Consider the following 24,470-nt stretch of genomic DNA (forward strand, 5'->3'; position numbering starts at 1 on the left):
TTGGAAGAGCTTCCTTGATAGGCTGCAGATAGGCTGTATAATAAGGTGTGTATTCCATGCTGCTCTGCCCACCGGGGCTACAAAACATTTGGTTCAGGTGTCACATTAATGTCGTCTAGTGAACAGGACACCACAGATACAAGGCCTGTAGAGACACATACAGGCAGAGTCCCCCACAAAACTGCTACTCACTGGATATGTTCTCTTTTCCAACCATTCTCTGTTAACCCTGAATATGGTAGTGTGTAAAAGTTCAAGGAAATCAGTAATTTCTGAAATGGCTGATCGCCCCCACTGATACTCGGTTGGAACTTCAGCAGAACGTTTTGACTGTGTGTACAAGCCTAAATGCATTGACTGGCTGCCATGTGTTTAGCTGATCAGACGGCAAACTGGTCGCCTTTTTAGCTGTACTGCTGACAGGCAATTTCCCATTCTAATTGATTGTGATCTGCACATGTGGGATATGGAGGCTGAAACTTTTTAACAGTTTCATCCATTTATGGGAAAAAGGAAATCAAACGATTGTGGAGAATGTGGGCATCGATCCCACTACCTCTTGCATGCTAAGCAAGCGCTCTACCATTTGAGCTAATTCCCCTGCAAGCTTTTTTTCCTCCCTGTGTTCACAGCGTACCGGACAAACTCTCAATATCCACCCCTTATGTCCTCTGTGTTTGTAGATTGTGGAGCCCGAATACTTGACAGTCACGGGCCTTGTTGACAAGGCCAGAAGCAGTCGGAGGGAACAAACAGTTGGTGTGGCATGAGGTTTTGGTGCTAATGGAGTGCACCTTTTGGCCAAAGAGAATCTCCAAAGTGTTTAATTGCAGCCTTAGAAGAGTTGGCTACAATCTTCCTTGATAGGCCGCAGTCTGTTCTTGTGCTTGAGTGTAGACACACGGATGGAAATTCTGTCAGGATTGACATTCGTCGGCCATCTCAGAAGTGCTTCTTCTTTTCCTTTCGGCTGTTCCCTTTCAGGGGTCGCCACAGCGAATCATGTGCCTCCATCTAACCCTGTCCTCTGCATCCTCTTCACTCATACCAACTAACTTCATGTCCTCCCTTACTACATCCATAAATCTCCGCTTTGGTCTTCCTCTAGACCTCCTGCCTTGCAGCTCCAACCTATGTATCCATCTAAAGATATATTCACAAGCCATCTCAGAAGTGCATCGCCTGTATGATAAAGGATTGCGCGTCACCTTGACGAGGTCAGGGGAGGCATGAGGCATTTGGAGAATGTGGGTATTGATCCCAGTACTTCTTGCATACAAAGCTAGTGCTTTACCATTTAAGCTAATTCCCTTGCAAAGGTACTTGGATATTAAATTCAGAGAGGAGATATTCTAGGTGTTCTTATTAAACCCTGCGAGGTGACCTAGAAATCCTGTAGGTCTGTCTTTGCTGATCAAAGTCTCGTCGCCCTTCCTTGCTTAATTGAAGAAGTGGCCGAGTGGTTAAGGCGATGGACTGCTAATCCATTGTGCTCTGCACGCGTGGGTTCGAATCCCATCCTTGTCGCATGTCAGATTAAAGTGTTTTTAGACAAACACAGATAAAACCATCTGCTGGACTTACAACATCCAATGGTAAACCAAATACTGTTTTGTGCAGAGAACTCGAGTGTGACAGTTGATGCAGAAATCAGACTGTTGACATGTGAGTGCAGGTGATTAAGCTCACTGGACAAGCAGCTTTGGAAGAGCTTCCTTGATAGGCTGCAGATAGGCTGTATAATAAGGTGTGTATTCCATGCTGCTCTGCCCACCGGGGCTACAAAACATTTGGTTCAGGTGTCACATTAATGTCGTCTAGTGAACAGGACACCACAGATACAAGGCCTGTAGAGACACATACAGGCAGAGTCCCCCACAAAACTGCTACTCACTGGATATGTTCTCTTTTCCAACCATTCTCTGTTAACCCTGAATATGGTAGTGTGTAAAAGTTCAAGGAAATCAGCAATTTTTGAAATGGCTGATCGCCCCCACTGATACTCGGTTGGAACTTCAGCAGAACGTTTTGACTGTGTGTACAAGCCTAAATGCATTGACTGGCTGCCATGTGTTTAGCTGATCAGACGGCAAACTGGTCGCCTTTTTAGCTGTACTGCTGACAGGCAATTTCCCATTCTAATTGATTGTGATCTGCACATGTGGGATATGGAGGCTGAAACTTTTTAACAGTTTCATCCATTTATGGGAAAAAGGAAATCAAAGGATTGTGGAGAATGTGGGCATCGATCCCACTACCTCTTGCATGCTAAGCAAGCGCTCTACCATTTGAGCTAATTCCCCTGCAAGCTTTTTTTCCTCCCTGTGTTCACAGCGTACCGGACAAACTCTCAATATCCACCCCTTATGTCCTCTGTGTTTGTAGATTGTGGAGCCCGAATACTTGACAGTCACGGGCCTTGTTGACAAGGCCAGAAGCAGTCGGAGGGAACAAACAGTTGGTGTGGCATGAGGTTTTGGTGCTAATGGAGTGCACCTTTTGGCCAAAGAGAATCTCCAAAGTGTTTAATTGCAGCCTTAGAAGAGTTGGCTACAATCTTCCTTGATAGGCCGCAGTCTGTTCTTGTGCTTGAGTGTAGACACACGGATGGAAATTCTGTCAGGATTGACATTCGTCGGCCATCTCAGAAGTGCTTCTTCTTTTCCTTTCGGCTGTTCCCTTTCAGGGGTCGCCACAGCGAATCATGTGCCTCCATCTAACCCTGTCCTCTGCATCCTCTTCACTCATACCAACTAACTTCATGTCCTCCCTTACTACATCCATAAATCTCCGCTTTGGTCTTCCTCTAGACCTCCTGCCTTGCAGCTCCAACCTATGTATCCATCTAAAGATATATTCACAAGCCATCTCAGAAGTGCATCGCCTGTATGATAAAGGATTGCGCGTCACCTTGACGAGGTCAGGGGAGGCATGAGGCATTTGGAGAATGTGGGTATTGATCCCAGTACTTCTTGCATACAAAGCTAGTGCTTTACCATTTAAGCTAATTCCCTTGCAAAGGTACTTGGATATTAAATTCAGAGAGGAGATATTCTAGGTGTTCTTATTAAACCCTGCGAGGTGACCTAGAAATCCTGTAGGTCTGTCTTTGCTGATCAAAGTCTCGTCGCCCTTCCTTGCTTAATTGAAGAAGTGGCCGAGTGGTTAAGGCGATGGACTGCTAATCCATTGTGCTCTGCACGCGTGGGTTCGAATCCCATCCTCGTCGCATGTCAGATTAAAGTGTTTTTAGACAAACACAGATAAAACCTTCTGCTGGACTTACAACATCCAATGGTAAACCAAATACTGTTTTGTGCAGAGAACTCGAGTGTGACAGTTGATGCAGAAATCAGACTGTTGACATGTGAGTGCAGGTGATTAAGCTCACTGGACAAGCAGCTTTGGAAGAGCTTCCTTGATAGGCTGCAGATAGGCTGTATAATAAGGTGTGTATTCCATGCTGCTCTGCCCACCGGGGCTACAAAACATTTGGTTCAGGTGTCACATTAATGTCATCTAGTGAACAGGACACCACAGATACAAGGCCTGTAGAGACACATACAGGCAGAGTCCCCCACAAAACTGCTACTCACTGGATATGTTCTCTTTTCCAACCATTCTCTGTTAACCCTGAATATGGTAGTGTGTAAAAGTTCAAGGAAATCAGTAATTTCTGAAATGGCTGATCGCCCCCACTGATACTCGGTTGGAACTTCAGCAGAACGTTTTGACTGTGTGTACAAGCCTAAATGCATTGACTGGCTGCCATGTGTTTAGCTGATCAGACGGCAAACTGGTCGCCTTTTTAGCTGTACTGCTGACAGGCAATTTCCCATTCTAATTGATTGTGATCTGCACATGTGGGATATGGAGGCTGAAACTTTTTAACAGTTTCATCCATTTATGGGAAAAAGGAAATCAAAGGATTGTGGAGAATGTGGGCATCGATCCCACTACCTCTTGCATGCTAAGCAAGCGCTCTACCATTTGAGCTAATTCCCCTGCAAGCTTTTTTTCCTCCCTGTGTTCACAGCGTACCGGACAAACTCTCAATATCCACCCCTTATGTCCTCTGTGTTTGTAGATTGTGGAGCCCGAATACTTGACAGTCACGGGCCTTGTTGACAAGGCCAGAAGCAGTCGGAGGGAACAAACAGTTGGTGTGGCATGAGGATTTGGTGCTAATGGAGTGCACCTTTTTGCCAAAGAGAATCTCCAAAGTGTTTAATTGCAGCCTTAGAAGAGTTGGTTACAATCTTCCTTGATAGGCTGCAGTCTGTTCTTGTGCTTGAGTGTAGACACACGGATGGAAATACTGTCGGGATTGACATTCGTCGGCCATCTCAGAAGTGCTTCTTCTTTTCCTTTCGGCTGTTCCCTTTCAGGGGTCGCCACAGCGAATCACGTGCGTCCATCTAACCCTGTCGTCTGCATCCGCTTCACTCATACCAACTAACTTCATGTCCTCCCTTGCTACATCCATAAATCTCCGCTTTGGTCTTCCTCTAGACCTCCTGCCTGGCAGCTCCAACCTATGTATCCATTAAAAGATATATTCACAAGCCATCTCAGAAGTGCATCACCTGTATGATAAAGGATTACGCGTCACCTTGACGAGGTCAGGGGAGGCATGAGGCATTTGGAGAATGTGTGTATTGATCCCACTACTTCTTGCATACAAAGATAGTGCTTTACCATTTAAGCTAATTCCCTTGCAAAGGTACTTGGATATTAAATTCAGAGAGGAGATATTCTAGGTGTTCTCATTAAACCCTGCGAGGTGACCTAGAAATCCTGTAGGTCTGTCTTTGCTGATCAAAGTCTCGTCGCCCTTCCTTGCTTAATTGACGAGGTGGCCGAGTGGTTAAGGCGATGGACTGCTAATCCATTGTGCTCTGCACGCGTGGGTTCGAATCCCATCCTCGTCGCATGTCAGATTAAAGTGTTTTTAGACAAACACAGATAAAACCTTCTGCTGGACTTACAACATCCAATGGTAAACCAAATACTGTTTTGTGCAGAGAACTCGAGTGTGACAGTTGATGCAGAAATCAGACTGTTGACATGTGAGTGCAGGTGATTAAGCCCACTGGACAAGCAGCTTTGGAAGAGCTTCCTTGATAGGCTGCAGATAGGCTGTATAATAAGGTGTGTATTCCAAGCTGCTCTGCCCACCGGGGCTACAAAACATTTGGTTCAGGTGTCACATTAATGTCGTCTAGTGAACAGGACACCACAGATACAAGGCCTGTGGAGACACATGCAGGCAGAGTCCCCCACAAAACTGCTACTCACTGGATATGTTCTCTTTTCCAACCATCCTCTGTTAACCCTAAATATGGTAGTGTGTAAAAGTTCCAGGAAATCAGCAATTTCTGAAATGGCTGTTCGCCCCCACTGATACTCGGTTGGAACTTCAGCAGAACGTTTTGACTGTGTGTACAAGCTTAAATGCATTGACTGGCTGCCATGTGTTTAGCTGATCAGACGGCAAACTGGTCGCCTTTTTAGCTGTACTCCTGACAGGCAATTTCCCATTCTAAATGATTGTGATCTGCACATGTGGGATACGGAGGCTGAAACTTTTTAACAGTTTCATCCATTTATGGGAAAAAGGAAATCAAAGGATTGTGGAGAATGTGGGCATCGATCCCACTACCTCTTGCATGCTAAGCTAGCGCTCTACCTTTTGATATAATTCCGCTGCAAGCTTTTGTTCCTCCCTGTGTTCACAGGGCAGAATTTGCAAACGTACCGGACAAACTCTCAATATCTACCCCTTATGTCCTCTGTGTTTGTAGATTGTGGAGCCCGAATACTTGACAGTCACGGGCCTTATTGACAAGGCCAGAAGCAGTCGGAGGGAACAAACAGTTGGTGTGGCATGAGGTTTTGGTGCTAATGGAGTGCACCTATTGGCCAAAGAGAATCTCCAAAGTGTTTAATTGCAGCCTTAGAAGAGTTGGTTACAATCTTCCTTGATAGGCTGCAGTCTGTTCTTGTGCTTGAGTGTAGACACACGGATGGAAATACTGTCGGTATTGACATTCGTCGGCCATCTCAGAAGTGCTTCTTCTTTTCCTTTCGGCTGTTCCCTTTCAGGGGTCGCCACAGCGAATCACGTGCGTCCATCTAACCCTGTCGTCTGCATCCGCTTCACTCATACCAACTAACTTCATGTCCTCCCTTGCTACATCCATAAATCTCCGCTTTGGTCTTCCTCTAGACCTCCTGCCTGGCAGCTCCAACCTATGTATCCATTAAAAGATATATTCACAAGCCATCTCAGAAGTGCATCGCCTGTATGATAAAGGATTGCGCGTCAGCTTGACGAGGTCAGGGGAGGCATGAGGCATTTGGAGAATGTGGGTATTGATCCCACTACTTCTTGCATACAAAGATAGTGCTTTACCATTTAAGCTTATTCCCTTGCAAAGGTACTTGGATATTAAATTCAGAGAGGAGATATTCTAGGTGTTCTTATTAAGCCTTGCGAGGTGACCTAGAAATCCTGTAGGTCTGTCTTTGCTGATCAAAGTCGCGTCGCCCTTCCTTGCTTAATTGACGAGGTGGCCGAGTGGTTAAGGCGATGGACTGCTAATCCATTGTGCTCTGCACGCGTGGGTTCGAATCCCATTCTCGTCGCATGTCAGATTAAAGTGTTTTTAGACAAACACAGATAAAACCTTCTGCTGGACTTACAACATCCAATGGTAAACCAAATACTGTTTTGTGCAGAGAACTCGAGTGTGACAGTTGATGCAGAAATCAGACTGTTGACATGTGAGTGCAGGTGATTAAGCCCACTGGACAAGCAGCTTTGGAAGAGCTTCCTTGATAGGCTGCAGATAGGCTGTATAATAAGGTGTGTATTCCAAGCTGCTCTGCCCACCGGGGCTACAAAACATTTGGTTCAGGTGTCACATTAATGTCGTCTAGTGAACAGGAAACCACAGATACAAGGCCTGTAGAGACACATGCAGGCAGAGTCCCCCACAAAACTGCTACTCACTCGATATGTTCTCTTTTCCAACCATTCTCTGTTAACCCTAAATATGGTAGTGTGTAAAAGTTCCAGGAAATCAGCAATTTCTGAAATGGCTGTTCGCCCCCACTGATACTCGGTTGGAACTTCAGCAGAACGTTTTGACTGTGTGTACAAGCCTAAATGCATTGACTGGCTGCCATGTGTTTAGCTGATCAGACGGCAAACTGGTCGCCTTTTTAGCTGTACTGCTGACAGGCAATTTCCCATTCTAGTTGATTGTGATCTGCACATGTGGGATATGGAGGCTGAAAATTTTTAACAGTTTCATCCATTTATGGGAAAAAGGAAATCAAAGGATTGTGGAGAATGTTGGCATCGATCCCACTACCTCTTGCATGCTAAGCAAGCGCTCTACCATTTGAGCTAATTCCCCTGCAAGCTTTTTTTCCTCCCTGTGTTCACAGGGCAGAATTTGCAAACGTACCGGACAAACTCTCAATATCTACCCCTTATGTCCTCTGTGTTTGTAGATTGTGGAGCCCGAATACTTGACAGTCACGGGCCTTGTTGACAAGGCCAGAAGCAGTCGGAGGGAACAAACAGTTGGTGTGGCATGAGGATTTGGTGCTAATGGAGTGCACCTTTTTGCCAAAGAGAATCTCCAAAGTGTTTAATTGCAGCCTTAGAAGAGTTGGTTACAATCTTCCTTGATAGGCTGCAGTCTGTTCTTGTGCTTGAGTGTAGACACACGGATGGAAATACTGTCGGGATTGACATTCGTCGGCCATCTCAGAAGTGCTTCTTCTTTTCCTTTCGGCTGTTCCCTTTCAGGGGTCGCCACAGCGAATCACGTGCGTCCATCTAACCCTGTCGTCTGCATCCGCTTCACTCATACCAACTAACTTCATGTCCTCCCTTGCTACATCCATAAATCTCCGCTTTGGTCTTCCTCTAGACCTCCTGCCTGGCAGCTCCAACCTATGTATCCATTAAAAGATATATTCACAAGCCATCTCAGAAGTGCATCACCTGTATGATAAAGGATTACGCGTCACCTTGACGAGGTCAGGGGAGGCATGAGGCATTTGGAGAATGTGTGTATTGATCCCACTACTTCTTGCATACAAAGATAGTGCTTTACCATTTAAGCTAATTCCCTTGCAAAGGTACTTGGATATTAAATTCAGAGAGGAGATATTCTAGGTGTTCTCATTAAACCCTGCGAGGTGACCTAGAAATCCTGTAGGTCTGTCTTTGCTGATCAAAGTCTCGTCGCCCTTCCTTGCTTAATTGACGAGGTGGCCGAGTGGTTAAGGCGATGGACTGTTAATCCATTGTGCTCTGCACGCGAATGTTCGAATCCCATCCTCGTCGCATGTCAGATTAAAGTGTTTTGAGACAAACACAGATAAAACCTTCTGCTGGACTTACAACATCCAATGGTAAACCAAATACTGTTTTGTGCAGAGAACTCGAGTGTGACAGTTGATGCAGAAACCAGACTGTTGACATGTGAGTGCAGGTGATTAAGCCCACTGGACAAGCAGCTTTGGAAGAGCTTCCTTGATAGGCTGCAGATAGGCTGTATAATAAGGTGTGTATTCCATGCTGCTCTGCCCACCGGGGCTACAAAACATTTGGTTCAGGTGTCACATTAATGTCGTCTAGTGAACAGGACACCACAGATACAAGGCCTGTGGAGACACATGCAGGCAGAGTCCCCCACAAAACTGCTACTCACTCGATATGTTCTCTTTTCCAACCATCCTCTGTTAACCCTAAATATGGTAGTGTGTAAAAGTTCCAGGAAATCAGCAATTTCTGAAATGGCTGTTCGCCCCCACTGATACTCGGTTGGAACTTCAGCAGAACGTTTTGACTGTGTGTACAAGCTTAAATGCATTGACTGGCTGCCATGTGTTTAGCTGATCAGACGGCAAACTGGTCGCCTTTTTAGCTGTACTCCTGACAGGCAATTTCCCATTCTAAATGATTGTGATCTGCACATGTGGGATACGGAGGCTGAAACTTTTTAACAGTTTCATCCATTTATGGGAAAAAGGAAATCAAAGGATTGTGGAGAATGTGGGCATCGATCCCACTACCTCTTGCATGCTAAGCTAGCGCTCTACCTTTTGATATAATTCCGCTGCAAGCTTTTGTTCCTCCCTGTGTTCACAGGGCAGAATTTGCAAACGTACCGGACAAACTCTCAATATCCACCCCTTATGTCCTCTGTGTTTGTAGATTGTGGAGCCCGAATACGTGACAGTCACGGACCTTGTTGACAAGGCCAGAAGCAGTCGGAGGGAACAAACAGTTGGTGTGGCATGAGGATTTGGTGCTAATGGAGTGCACCTTTTTGCCAAAGAGAATCTCCAAAGTGTTTAATTGCAGCCTTAGAAGAGTTGGCTACAATCTTCCTTGATAGGCTGCAGTCTGTTCTTGTGCTTGAGTGTAGACACACGGATGGAAATACTGTCAGGATTGACATTCGTCGGCCATCTCAGAAGTGCTTCTTTTTTCCTTTCGGCTGTTCCCTTTCAGGGATCGCCACAGCGAATCACGTGCCTCCATCTAACCCTGTCCTCTGCATCCTCTTCACTCATACCAACTAACTTCATGTCCTCCCTTACTACATCCATAAATCTCCGCTTTGGTCTTCCTCTAGACCTCCTGCCTGGCAGCTCCAACCTATGTATCCATCTAAAGATATATTCACAAGCCATCTCAGATGTGCATCACCTGTATGATAAAGGATTGCGCGTCACCTTGACGAGGTCAGGGGAGGCATGAGGCATTTGGAGAATGTGTGTATTGATCCCACTACTTCTTGCATACAAAGCTAGTGCTTTACCATTTAAGCTAATTCCCTTGCAAAGGTACTTGGATATTAAATTCAGAGAGGAGATATTCTAGGTGTTCTTATTAAACCCTGCGAGGTGACCTAGCAATCCTGTAGGTCTGTCTTTGCTGATCAAAGTCTCGTCGCCCTTCCGTGCTTAATTGACGAGGTGGCCGAGTGGTTAAGGCGATGGACTGCTAATCCATTGTGCTCTGCACGTGTGGGTTTGAAGCCCATCCTTGTCGCATGTCAGATTAAAGTGTTTTTAGACAAACACAGATAAAACCTTCTGCTGGACTTACAACATCCAATGGTAAACCAAATACTGTTTTGTGCAGAGAACTCGAGTGTGACAGTTGATGCAGAAATCAGACTGTTGACATATGAGTGCAGGTGATTAAGCCCACTGGACAAGCAGCTTTGGAAGAGCTTCCTTGATAGGCTGCAGATAGGCTGTATAATAAGGTGTGTATTCCAAGCTGCTCTGCCCACCGGGGCTACAAAAAATTTGGTTCAGGTGTCACATTAATGTCGTCTAGTGAACAGGACACCACAGATACAAGGCCTGTAGAGACACATGCAGGCAGAGTCCCCCACAAAACTGCTACTCAATGGATATGTTCTCTTTTCCAACCATTCTCTGTTAACCCTGAATATGGTAGTGTGTAAAAGTTCCAGGAAATCAGCAATTTCTGAAATGGCTGATCGCCCCCACTGATACTCGGTTGGAACTTCAGCAGAACGTTTTGACTGTGTGTACAAGCCTAAATGCATTGACTGGCTGCCATGTGTTTAGCTGATCAGACGGCAAACTGGTCGCCTTTTTAGCTGTACTGCTGACAGGCAATTTCCCATTCTAATTGATTGTGATCTGCACATGTGGGATATGGAGGCTGAAACTTTTTAACAGTTTCATCCATTTATGGGAAAAAGGAAATCAAAGGATTGTGGAGAATGTGGGCATCGATCCCACTACCTCTTACATGCTAAGCAAGCGCTCTACCATTTGAGCTAATTCCCCTGCAAGCTTTTTTTCCTCCCTGTGTTCACAGCGTACCGGACAAACTCTCAATATCCACCCCTTATGTCCTCTGTGTTTGTAGATTGTGGAGCCCGAATACGTGACAGTCACGGACCTTGTTGACAAGGCCAGAAGCAGTCGGAGGGAACAAACAGTTGGTGTGGCATGAGGATTTGGTGCTAATGGAGTGCACCTTTTTGCCAAAGAGAATCTCCAAAGTGTTTAATTGCAGCCTTAGAAGAGTTGGCTACAATCTTCCTTGATAGGCTGCAGTCTGTTCTTGTGCTTGAGTGTAGACACACGGATGGAAATACTGTCAGGATTGACATTCGTCGGCCATCTCAGAAGTGCTTCTTTTTTTCCTTTCGGCTGTTCCCTTTCAGGGATCGCCACAGCGAATCATGTGCCTCCATCTAACCCTGTCCTCTGCATCCTCTTCACTCATACCAACTAACTTCATGTCCTCCCTTACTACATCCATAAATCTCCGCTTTGGTCTTCCTCTAGACCTCCTGCCTGGCAGCTCCAACCTATGTATCCATCTAAAGATATATTCACAAGCCATCTCAGATGTGCATCACCTGTATGATAAAGGATTGCGCGTCACCTTGACGAGGTCAGGGGAGGCATGAGGCATTTGGAGAATGTGTGTATTGATCCCACTACTTCTTGCATACAAAGCTAGTGCTTTACCATTTAAGCTAATTCCCTTGCAAAGGTACTTGGATATTAAATTCAGAGAGGAGATATTCTAGGTGTTCTTATTAAACCCTGCGAGGTGACCTAGCAATCCTGTAGGTCTGTCTTTGCTGATCAAAGTCTCGTCGCCCTTCCTTGCTTAGTTGACGAGGTGGCCGAGTGGTTAAGGCGATGGACTGCTAATCTATTGTGCTCTGCATGCGTGGGTTTGAATCCCATCCTTGTCGCATGTCAGATTAAAGTGTTTTTAGACAAACAAAGATAAAACCTTCTGCTGGACTTACAACATCCAATGGTAAACCAAATACTGTTTTGTGCAGAGAACTCGAGTGTGACAGTTGATGCAGAAATCAGACTGTTGACATATGAGTGCAGGTGATTAAGCCCACTGGACAAGCAGCTTTGGAAGAGCTTCCTTGATAGGCTGCAGATAGGCTGTATAATAAGGTGTGTATTCCAAGCTGCTCTGCCCACCGGGGCTACAAAAAATTTGGTTCAGGTGTCACATTAATGTCGTCTAGTGAACAGGACACCACAGATACAAGGCCTGTAGAGACACATGCAGGCAGAGTCCCCTACAAAACTGCTACTCACTGGATATGTTCTCTTTTCCAACCATTCTCTGTTAACCCTGAATATGGTAGTGTGTAAAAGTTCCAGGAAATCAGCAATTTCTGAAATGGCTGATCGCCCCCACTGATACTCGGTTGGAACTTCAGCAGAACGTTTTGACTGTGTGTACAAGCCTAAATGCATGGACTGGCTGACATGTGTTTAGCTGATCAGACGGCAAACTGGTCGCCTTTTTAGCTGTACTGCTGACAGGCAATTTCCCATTCTAATTGATTGTGATCTGCACATGTGGGATATGGAGGCTGAAACTTTTTAACAGTTTCATCCATTTATGGGAAAAAGGAAATCAAAGGATTGTGGAGAATGTGGGCATCGATCCCACTACCTCTTACATGCTAAGCAAGCGCTCTACCATTTGAGCTAATTCCCCTGCAAGCTTTTTTTCCTCCCTGTGTTCACAGCGTACCGGACAAACTCTCAATATCCACCCCTTATGTCCTCTGTGTTTGTAGATTGTGGAGCCCGAATACTTGACAGTCACGGGCCTTGTTGACAAGGCCAGAAGCAGTCGGAGGGAACAAACAGTTGGTGTGGCATGAGGTTTTGGTGCTAATGGAGTGCACCTTTTGGCCAAAGAGAATCTCCAAAGTGTTTAATTGCAGCCTTAGAAGAGTTGGCTACAATCTTCCTTGATAGGCCGCAGTCTGTTCTTGTGCTTGAGTGTAGACACACGGATGGAAATTCTGTCAGGATTGACATTCGTCGGCCATCTCAGAAGTGCTTCTTCTTTTCCTTTCGGCTGTTCCCTTTCAGGGGTCGCCACAGCGAATCATGTGCCTCCATCTAACCCTGTCCTCTGCATCCTCTTCACTCATACCAACTAACTTCATGTCCTCCCTTACTACATCCATAAATCTCCGCTTTGGTCTTCCTCTAGACCTCCTGCCTGGCAGCTCCAACCTATGTATCCATCTAAAGATATATTCACAAGCCATCTCAGATGTGCATCACCTGTATGATAAAGGATTGCGCGTCACCTTGACGAGGTCAGGGGAGGCATGAGGCATTTGGAGAATGTGTATATTGATCCCACTACTTCTTGCATACAAAGCTAGTGCTTTACCATTTAAGCTAATTCCCTTGCAAAGGTACTTGGATATTAAATTCAGAGAGGAGATATTCTAGGTGTTCTTATTAAACCCTGCGAGGTGACCTAGCAATCCTGTAGGTCTGTCTTTGCTGATCAAAGTCTCGTCGCCCTTCCTTGCTTAGTTGACAAGGTGGCCGAGTGGTTAAGGCGATGGACTGCTAATCTATTGTTCTCTGCACGCGTGGGTTTGAATCCCATCCTCGTCGCATGTCAGATTAAAGTGTTTTTAGACAAACAAAGATAAAACCTTCTGCTGGACTTACAACATCCAATGGTAAACCAAATACTGTTTTGTGCAGAGAACTCGAGTGTGACAGTTGATGCAGAAATCAGACTGTTGACATATGAGTGCAGGTGATTAAGCCCACTGGACAAGCAGCTTTGGAAGAGCTTCCTTGATAGGCTGCAGATAGGCTGTATAATAAGGTGTGTATTCCAAGCTGCTCTGCCCACCGGGGCTACAAAAAATTTGGTTCAGGTGTCACATTAATGTCGTCTAGTGAACAGGACACCACAGATACAAGGCCTGTAGAGACACATGCAGGCAGAGTCCCCCACAAAACTGCTACTCACTGGATATGTTCTCTTTTCCAACCATTCTCTGTTAACCCTGAATATGGTAGTGTGTAAAAGTTCCAGGAAATCAGCAATTTCTGAAATGGCTGATCGCCCCCACTGATACTCGGTTGGAACTTCAGCAGAACGTTTTGACTGTGTGTACAAGCCTAAATGCATGGACTGGCTGACATGTGTTTAGCTGATCAGACGGCAAACTGGTCGCCTTTTTAGCTGTACTGCTGACAGGCAATTTCCCATTCTAATTGATTGTGATCTGCACATGTGGGATATGGAGGCTGAAACTTTTTAACAGTTTCATCCATTTATGGGAAAAAGGAAATCAAAGGATTGTGGAGAATGTGGGCATCGATCCCACTACCTCTTACATGCTAAGCAAGCACTCTACCATTTGAGCTAATTCCCCTGCAAGCTTTTTTTCCTCCCTGTGTTCACAGCGTACCGGACAAACTCTCAATATCCACCCCTTATGTCCTCTGTGTTTGTAGATTGTGGAGCCCGAATACTTGACAGTCACGGGCCTTGTTGACAAGGCCAGAAGCAGTCGGAGGGAACAAACAGTTGGTGTGGCATGAGGTTTTGGTGCTAATGGAGTGCACCTTTTGGCCAAAGAGAATCTCCAAAGTGTTTAATTGCAGCCTTAGAAGAGTTGGCTACAATCTTCCTTGATAGGCCGCAGTCTGTTCTTGTGCTTGAGTGTAGACACACGGATGGAAATTCTGTCAGGATTGACATTCGTCGGCCATCTCAGAAGTGCTTCTTCTTTTCCTTTCGGCTGTTCCCTTTCAGGGGTCGCCACAGCGAATCATGTGCCTCCATCTAACCCTGTCCTCTGCATCCTCTTCACTCATACCAACTAACTTCATGTCCTCCCTTACTACATCCATAAATCTCCGCTTTGGTCTTCCTCTAGACCTCCTGCCTGGCAGCTCCAACCTATGTATCCATCTAAAGATATATTCACAAGCCATCTCAGAAGTGCATCGCCTGTATGATAAAGGATTGCGCGTCACCTTGACGAGGTCAGGGTAGGCATGAGGCATTTGGAGAATGTGGGTATTGATCCCACTACTTCTTGCATACAAAGCTAGTGCTTTACCATTTAAGCTAATTCCCTTGCAAAGGTACTTGGATATTAAATTCAGAGAGGAGATATTCTAGGTGTTCTTATTAAACCCTGCGAGGTGACCTAGAAATCCTGTAGGTCTGTCTTTGCTGATCAAAGTCTCGTCGCCCTTCCTTGCTTAATTGACGAGGTGGCCGAGTGGTTAAGGCGATGGACTGCTAATCCATTGTGCTCTGCACGCATGGGTTGGAATCCCATCCTCGTCGCATGTCAGATTAAAGTGGTTTTAGACAAACACAGATAAAACCTTCTGCTGGACTTACAACATCCAATGGTAAACCAAATACTGTTTTGTGCAGAGAACTCGAGTGTGACAGTTGATGCAGAAATCAGACTGTTGACATGTGAGTGCAGGTGATTAAGCTCACTGGACAAGCAGCTTTGGAAGAGCTTCCTTGATAGGCTGCAGATAGGCTGTATAATAAGGTGTGTATTCCATGCTGCTCTGCCCACCGGGGCTACAAAACATTTGGTTCAGGTGTCACATTAATGTCGTCTAGTGAACAGGACACCACAGATACAAGGCCTGTGGAGACACATGCAGGCAGGGTCCCACACAAAACTGCTACTCAGTGGATATGTTCTCTTTTCCAAACATTCTCTGTTAAACCTAAATTTGGTAGTGTGTAAAAGTTCCAGGAAATCAGCAATTTCTGAAATGGCTGATCGCCCCCACTGATACTCGATTGGAACTTCAGCAGAACGTTTTGACTGTGTGTACAAGCCTAAATGCATTGACTGGCTGCCATGTGTTTAGCTGATCAGACAGCAAACTGGTCGCCTTTTTAGCTGTACTGCTGACAGGCAATTTCCCATTCTAATTGATTGTGATCTGCACATGTGGGATATGGAGGCTGAAACTTTTTAACAGTTTCATCCATTTATGGGAAAAATGAAATCAAACGTTTGTGGAGAATGTGGGCATCAATCCCACTACCTCTTGCATGCTAAGCAAGCACTCTACTATCTGAGCTAATTCCCCTGCAAGCTTTTTTTCCTCCCTGTGTTCACAGGGCAGAATTTGCAAACGTACCGGACAAACTCTCAATATCCACCCCTTATGTCCTCTGTGTTTGTAGATTGTGGAGCCCGAATACTTGACAGTCACGGGCCTTGTTGACAAGGCCAGAAGCAGTCGGAGGGAACAAACAGTTGGTGTGGCATGAGGTTTTGGTGCTAATGGAGTGCACCTTTTGGCCAAAGAGAATCTCCAAAGTGTTTAATTGCAGCCTTAGAAGAGTTGGCTACAATCTTCCTTGATAGGCCGCAGTCTGTTCTTGTGCTTGAGTGTAGACACACGGATGGAAATTCTGTCAGGATTGACATTCGTCGGCCATCTCAGAAGTGCTTCTTCTTTTCCTTTCGGCTGTTCCCTTTCAGGGGTCGCCACAGCGAATCATGTGCCTCCATCTAACCCTGTCCTCTGCATCCTCTTCACTCATACCAACTAACTTCATGTCCTCCCTTACTACATCCATAAATCTCCGCTTTGGTCTTCCTCTAGACCTCCTGCCTTACAGCTCCAACCTATGTATCCATCTAAAGATATATTCACAAGCCATCTCAGAAGTGCATCGCCTGTATGATAAAGGATTGCGCGTCACCTTGACGAGGTCAGGGGAGGCATGAGGCATTTGGAGAATGTGGGTATTGATCCCAGTACTTCTTGCATACAAAGCTAGTGCTTTACCATTTAAGCTAATTCCCTTGCAAAGGTACTTGGATATTAAATTCAGAGAGGAGATATTCTACGTGTTCTTAATAAACCCTGCGAGGTGACCTAGAAATCCTTTAGGTCTGTCTTTGCTGATCAAAGTCTCGTCGCCCTTCCTTGCTTAATTGACGAGGTGGCCGAGTGGTTAAGGCGATGGACTGCTAATCCATTGTGCTCTGCACGCGTGGGTGCGAATCCCATCCTCTTCGCATGTCAGATTAAAGTGTTTTTAGACAAACACAGATAAAACCTTCTGCTGGACTTACAACATCCAATGGTAAACCAAATACTGTTTTGTGCAAAGAACTCGAGTGTGACAGTTGATGCAGAAATCAGACTGTTGACATGTGAGTGCAGGTTATTAAGCCCACTGGACAAGCAGCTTTGGAAGAGCTTCCTTGATAGGCTGCAGATAGGCTGTATAATAAGGTGTGTATTCCATGCTGCTCTGCCCACCGGGGCTACAAAACATTTGGTTCAGGTGTCACATTAATGTCGTCTAGTGAACAGGACACCACAGATACAAGGCCTGTGGAGACACATGCAGGCAGAGTCCCCCACAAAACTGCTACTCACTGGATATGTTCTCTTTTCCAACCATTCTCTGTTAACCCTAAATATGGTAGTGTGTAAAAGTTCCAGGAAATCAACAATTTCTGAAATGGTTGTTCGCCCCCACTGATACTCGGTTGGAACTTCAGCAGAACGTTTTGACTGTGTGTACAAACCTAAATGCATTGACTGGCTGCCATGTGTTTAGCTGATCAGACGGCAAACTGGTCGCCTTTTTAGCTGTACTGCTGACAGGCAATTTCCCATTCTAATTGATTGTGATCTGCACATGTGGGATATGGAGGCTGAAACTTTTTAACAGTTTCATCCATTTATGGAAAAAGGAAATCAAACGATTGTGGAGAATGTGGGCATCAATCCCACTACCTCTTGCATGCTAAGCAAGTGCTCTACCATCTGAGCTAATTCCCCTGCAAGCTTTTTTTCCTCCCTGTGTTCACAGGGCAGAATTTGCAAACGTACCGGACAAACTCTCAATATCCACCCCTTATGTCCTCTGTGTTTGTAGATTGTGGAGCCCGAATACGTGACAGTCACGGACCTTGTTGACAAGGCCAGAAGCAGTCGGAGGGAACAAACAGTTGGTGTGGCATGAGGATTTGGTGCTAATGGAGTGCACCTTTTTGCCAAAGAGAATCTCCAAAGTGTTTAATTGCAGCCTTAGAAGAGTTGGCTACAATCTTCCTTGATAGGCTGCAGTCTGTTCTTGTGCTTGAGTGTAGACACACGGATGGAAATACTGTCAGGATTGACATTCGTCGGCCATCTCAGAAGTGCTTCTTTTTTTCCTTTCGGCTGTTCCCTTTCAGGGATCGCCACAGCGAATCATGTGCCTCCATCTAACCCTGTCCTCTGCATCCTCTTCACTCATACCAACTAACTTCATGTCCTCCCTTACTACATCCATAAATCTCCGCTTTGGTCTTCCTCTAGACCTCCTGCCTGGCAGCTCCAACCTATGTATCCATCTAAAGATATATTCACAAGCCATCTCAGATGTGCATCACCTGTATGATAAAGGATTGCGCGTCACCTTGACGAGGTCAGGGGAGGCATGAGGCATTTGGAGAATGTGTGTATTGATCCCACTACTTCTTGCATACAAAGCTAGTGCTTTACCATTTAAGCTAATTCCCTTGCAAAGGTACTTGGATATTAAATTCAGAGAGGAGATATTCTAGGTGTTCTTATTAAACCCTGCGAGGTGACCTAGCAATCCTGTAGGTCTGTCTTTGCTGATCAAAGTCTCGTCGCCCTTCCTTGCTTAATTGACGAGGTGGCCGAGTGGTTAAGGCGATGGACTGCTAATCTATTGTGCTCTGCACGCGTGGGTTTGAAGCCCATCCTCGTCGCATGTCAGATTAAAGTGTTTTTAGACAAACACAGATAAAACCTTCTGCTGGACTTACAACATCCAATGGTAAACCAAATACTGTTTTGTGCAGAGAACTCGAGTGTGACAGTTGATGCAGAAATCAGACTGTTGACATACGAGTGCAGGTGATTAAGCCCACTGGACAAGCAGCTTTGGAAGAGCTTCCTTGATAGGCTGCAGATAGGCTGTATAATAAGGTGTGTATTCCAAGCTGCTCTGCCCACCGGGGCTACAAAAAATTTGGTTCAGGTGTCACATTAATGTCGTCTAGTGAACAGGACACCACAGATACAAGGCCTGTAGAGACACATGCAGGCAGAGTCCCCCACAAAACTGCTACTCACTGGATATGTTCTCTTTTCCAACCATTCTCTGTTAACCCTGAATATGGTAGTGTGTAAAAGTTCCAGGAAATCAGCAATTTCTGAAATGGCTGATCGCCCCCACTGATACTCGGTTGGAACTTCAGCAGAACGTTTTGACTGTGTGTACAAGCCTAAATGCATTGACTGGCTGCCATGTGTTTAGCTGATCAGACGGCAAACTGGTCGCCTTTTTAGCTGTACTGCTGACAGGCAATTTCCCATTCTAATTGATTGTGATCTGCACATGTGGGATATGGAGGCTGAAACTTTTTAACAGTTTCATCCATTTATGGGGAAAAAGGAAATCAAAGGATTGTGGAGAATGTGGGCATCGATCCCACTACCTCTTACATGCTAAGCAAGCGCTCTACCATTTGAGCTAATTCCCCTGCAAGCTTTTTTTCCTCCCTGTGTTCACAGCGTACCGGACAAACTCTCAATATCCACCCCTTATGTCCTCTGTGTTTGTAGATTGTGGAGCCCGAATACGTGACAGTCACGGACCTTGTTGACAAGGCCAGAAGCAGTCGGAGGGAACAAACAGTTGGTGTGGCATGAGGATTTGGTGCTAATGGAGTGCACCTTTTTGCCAAAGAGAATCTCCAAAGTGTTTAATTGCAGCCTTAGAAGAGTTGGCTACAATCTTCCTTGATAGGCTGCAGTCTGTTCTTGTGCTTGAGTGTAGACACACGGATGGAAATACTGTCAGGATTGACATTCGTCGGCCATTTCAGAAGTGCTTCTTTTTTTCCTTTCGGCTGTTCCCTTTCAGGGATCGCCACAGCGAATCATGTGCCTCCATCTAACCCTGTCCTCTGCATCCTCTTCACTCATACCAACTAACTTCATGTCCTCCCTTACTACATCCATAAATCTCCGCTTTGGTCTTCCTCTAGACCTCCTGCCTGGCAGCTCCAACCTATGTATCCATCTAAAGATATATTCACAAGCCATCTCAGATGTGCATCACCTGTATGATAAAGGATTGCGCGTCACCTTGACGAGGTCAGGGGAGGCATGAGGCATTTGGAGAATGTGTGTATTGATCCCACTACTTCTTGCATACAAAGCTAGTGCTTTACCATTTAAGCTAATTCCCTTGCAAAGGTACTTGGATATTAAATTCAGAGAGGAGATATTCTAGGTGTTCTTATTAAACCCTGCGAGGTGACCTAGCAATCCTGTAGGTCTGTCTTTGCTGATCAAAGTCTCGTCGCCCTTCCTTGCTTAGTTGACGAGGTGGCCGAGTGGTTAAGGCGATGGACTGCTAATCTATTGTGCTCTGCACGCGTGGGTTTGAAGCCCATCCTTGTCGCATGTCAGATTAAAGTGTTTTTAGACAAACACAGATAAAACCTTCTGCTGGACTTACAACATCCAATGGTAAACCAAATACTGTTTTGTGCAGAGAACTCGAGTGTGACAGTTGATGCAGAAATCAGACTGTTGACATATGAGTGCAGGTGATTAAGCCCACTGGACAAGCAGCTTTGGAAGAGCTTCCTTGATAGGCTGCAGATAGGCTGTATAATAAGGTGTGTATTCCAAGCTGCTCTGCCCACCGGGGCTACAAAAAATTTGGTTCAGGTGTCACATTAATGTCGTCTAGTGAACAGGACACCACAGATACAAGGCCTGTAGAGACACATGCAGGCAGAGTCCCCCACAAAACTGCTACTCACTGGATGTGTTCTCTTTTCCAACCATTCTCTGTTAACCCTGAATATGGTAGTGTGTAAAAGTTCCAGGAAATCAGCAATTTCTGAAATGGCTGATCGCCCCCACTGATACTCGGTTGGAACTTCAGCAGAACGTTTTGACTGTGTGTACAAGCCTAAATGCATTGACTGGCTGCCATGTGTTTAGCTGATCAGACAGCAAACTGGTCGCCTTTTTAGCTGTACTGCTGACAGGCAATTTCCCATTCTAATTGATTGTGATCTGCACATGTGGGATATGGAGGCTGAAACTTTTTAACAGTTTCATCCATTTATGGGAAAAAGGAAATCAAAGGATTGTGGAGAATGTGGGCATCGATCCCACTACCTCTTACATGCTAAGCAAGCGCTCTACCATTTGAGCTAATTCCCCTGCAAGCTTTTTTTCCTCCCTGTGTTCACAGCGTACCGGACAAACTCTCAATATCCACCCCTTATGTCCTCTGTGTTTGTAGATTGTGGAGCCCGAATACGTGACAGTCACGGACCTTGTTGACAAGGCCAGAAGCAGTCGGAGGGAACAAACAGTTGGTGTGGCATGAGGATTTGGTGCTAATGGAGTGCACCTTTTTGCCAAAGAGAATCTCCAAAGTGTTTAATTGCAGCCTTAGAAGAGTTGGCTACAATCTTCCTTGATAGGCTGCAGTCTGTTCTTGTGCTTGAGTGTAGACACACGGATGGAAATACTGTCAGGATTGACATTCGTCGGCCATCTCAGAAGTGCTTCTTTTTTTCCTTTCGGCTGTTCCCTTTCAGGGATCGCCACAGCGAATCATGTGCCTCCATCTAACCCTGTCCTCTGCATCCTCTTCACTCATACCAACTAACTTCATGTCCTCCCTTACTACATCCATAAATCTCCGCTTTGGTCTTCCTCTAGACCTCCTGCCTGGCAGCTCCAACCTATGTATCCATCTAAAGATATATTCACAAGCCATCTCAGATGTGCATCACCTGTATGATAAAGGATTGCGCGTCACCTTGACGAGGTCAGGGGAGGCATGAGGCATTTGGAGAATGTGTGTATTGATCCCACTACTTCTTGCATACAAAGCTAGTGCTTTACCATTTAAGCTAATTCCCTTGCAAAGGTACTTGGATATTAAATTCAGAGAGGAGATATTCTAGGTGTTCTTATTAAACCCTGCGAGGTGACCTAGCAATCCTGTAGGTCTGTCTTTGCTGATCAAAGTCTCGTCGCCCTTCCTTGCTTAGTTGACGAGGTGGCCGAGTGGTTAAGGCGATGGACTGCTAATCTATTGTGCTCTGCACGCGTGGGTTTGAATCCCATCCTTGTAGCATGTCAGATTAAAGTGTTTTTAGACAAACAAAGATAAAACCTTCTGCTGGACTTACAACATCCAATGGTAAACCAAATACTGTTTTGTGCAGAGAACTCGAGTGTGACAGTTGATGCAGAAATCAGACTGTTGACATATGAGTGCAGGTGATTAAGCCCACTGGACAAGCAGCTTTGGAAGAGCTTCCTTGATAGGCTGCAGATAGGCTGTATAATAAGGTGTGTATTCCAAGCTGCTCTGCCCACCGGGGCTACAAAAAATTTGGTTCAGGTGTCACATTAATGTCGTCTAGTGAACAGGACACCACAGATACAAGGCCTGTAGAGACACATGCAGGCAGAGTCCCCTACAAAACTGCTACTCACTGGATATGTTCTCTTTTCCAACCATTCTCTGTTAACCCTGAATATGGTAGTGTGTAAAAGTTCCAGGAAATCAGCAATTTCTGAAATGGCTGATCGCCCCCACTGATACTCGGTTGGAACTTCAGCAGAACGTTTTGACTGTGTGTACAAGCCTAAATGCATGGACTGGCTGACATGTGTTTAGCTGATCAGACGGCAAACTGGTCGCCTTTTTAGCTGTACTGCTGACAGGCAATTTCCCATTCTAATTGATTGTGATCTGCACATGTGGGATATGGAGGCTGAAACTTTTTAACAGTTTCATCCATTTATGGGAAAAAGGAAATCAAAGGATTGTGGAGAATGTGGGCATCAATCCCACTACCTCTTACATGCTAAGCAAGCGCTCTACCATTTGAGCTAATTCCCCTGCAAGCTTTTTTTCCTCCCTGTGTTCACAGCGTACCGGACAAACTCTCAATATCCACCCCTTATGTCCTCTGTGTTTGTAGATTGTGGAGTCCGAATACTTGACAGTCACGGGCCTTGTTGACAAGGCCAGAAGCAGTCGGAGGGAACAAACAGTTGGTGTGGCATGAGGTTTTGGTGCTAATGGAGTGCACCTTTTGGCCAAAGAGAATCTCCAAAGTGTTTAATTGCAGCCTTAGAAGAGTTGGCTACAATCTTCCTTGATAGGCCGCAGTCTGTTCTTGTGCTTGAGTGTAGACACACGGATGGAAATTCTGTCAGGATTGACATTCGTCGGCCATCTCAGAAGTGCTTCTTCTTTTCCTTTCGGCTGTTCCCTTTCAGGGGTCGCCACAGCGAATCATGTGCCTCCATCTAACCCTGTCCTCTGCATCCTCTTCACTCATACCAACTAACTTCATGTCCTCCCTTACTACATCCATAAATCTCCGCTTTGGTCTTCCTCTAGACCTCCTGCCTGGCAGCTCCAACCTATGTATCCATCTAAAGATATATTCACAAGCCATCTCAGATGTGCATCACCTGTATGATAAAGGATTGCGCGTCACCTTGACGAGGTCAGGGGAGGCATGAGGCATTTGGAGAATGTGTATATTGATCCCACTACTTCTTGCATACAAAGCTAGTGCTTTACCATTTAAGCTAATTCCCTTGCAAAGGTACTTGGATATTAAATTCAGAGAGGAGATATTCTAGGTGTTCTTATTAAACCCTGCGAGGTGACCTAGCAATCCTGTAGGTCTGTCTTTGCTGATCAAAGTCTCGTCGCCCTTCCTTGCTTAGTTGACAAGGTGGCCGAGTGGTTAAGGCGATGGACTGCTAATCTATTGTTCTCTGCACGCGTGGGTTTGAATCCCATCCTCGTCGCATGTCAGATTAAAGTGTTTTTAGACAAACAAAGATAAAACCTTCTGCTGGACTTACAACATCCAATGGTAAACCAAATACTGTTTTGTGCAGAGAACTCGAGTGTGACAGTTGATGCAGAAATCAGACTGTTGACATATGAGTGCAGGTGATTAAGCCCACTGGACAAGCAGCTTTGGAAGAGCTTCCTTGATAGGCTGCAGATAGGCTGTATAATAAGGTGTGTATTCCAAGCTGCTCTGCCCACCGGGGCTACAAAAAATTTGGTTCAGGTGTCACATTAATGTCGTCTAGTGAACAGGACACCACAGATACAAGGCCTGTAGAGACACATGCAGGCAGAGTCCCCCACAAAACTGCTACTCACTGGATATGTTCTCTTTTCCAACCATTCTCTGTTAACCCTGAATATGGTAGTGTGTAAAAGTTCCAGGAAATCAGCAATTTCTGAAATGGCTGATCGCCCCCACTGATACTCGGTTGGAACTTCAGCAGAACGTTTTGACTGTGTGTACAAGCCTAAATGCATGGACTGGCTGACATGTGTTTAGCTGATCAGACGGCAAACTGGTCGCCTTTTTAGCTGTACTGCTGACAGGCAATTTCCCATTCTAATTGATTGTGATCTGCACATGTGGGATATGGAGGCTGAAACTTTTTAACAGTTTCATCCATTTATGGGAAAAAGGAAATCAAAGGATTGTGGAGAATGTGGGCATCGATCCCACTACCTCTTACATGCT

At 45.5% G+C, this 24,470-nt stretch overlaps 6 non-coding genes across 6 annotated transcripts; 3 read left to right on the plus strand and 3 right to left on the minus strand.

The window, feature by feature from the left end:
- Positions 1-528: 528 nt before the first annotated feature.
- Positions 529-601, minus strand: trnaa-agc (transfer RNA alanine (anticodon AGC)). Its single transcript has one exon. It is a non-coding gene; the product is annotated as a tRNA-Ala (tRNA).
- A 1,629-nt stretch (positions 602-2,230) lies between these two features.
- trnaa-agc (transfer RNA alanine (anticodon AGC)) lies at positions 2,231-2,303 on the minus strand. The gene has a single exon. It is a non-coding gene; the product is annotated as a tRNA-Ala (tRNA).
- A 1,629-nt stretch (positions 2,304-3,932) lies between these two features.
- On the minus strand, positions 3,933-4,005 carry trnaa-agc (transfer RNA alanine (anticodon AGC)). Its single transcript has one exon. It is a non-coding gene; the product is annotated as a tRNA-Ala (tRNA).
- Positions 4,006-4,849: 844 nt separating this feature from the next.
- Positions 4,850-4,931, plus strand: trnas-gcu (transfer RNA serine (anticodon GCU)). Its single transcript has one exon. It is a non-coding gene; the product is annotated as a tRNA-Ser (tRNA).
- Positions 4,932-6,566: 1,635 nt separating this feature from the next.
- trnas-gcu (transfer RNA serine (anticodon GCU)) lies at positions 6,567-6,648 on the plus strand. Its single transcript has one exon. It is a non-coding gene; the product is annotated as a tRNA-Ser (tRNA).
- Positions 6,649-15,105: 8,457 nt separating this feature from the next.
- trnas-gcu (transfer RNA serine (anticodon GCU)) lies at positions 15,106-15,187 on the plus strand. Its single transcript has one exon. It is a non-coding gene; the product is annotated as a tRNA-Ser (tRNA).
- Positions 15,188-24,470: the final 9,283 nt, after the last annotated feature.

This window comes from Channa argus, chromosome 1 (assembly GCF_033026475.1).
Source record: "Channa argus isolate prfri chromosome 1, Channa argus male v1.0, whole genome shotgun sequence".
NCBI classification, from domain to species: Eukaryota; Metazoa; Chordata; class Actinopteri; order Anabantiformes; family Channidae; genus Channa; species Channa argus.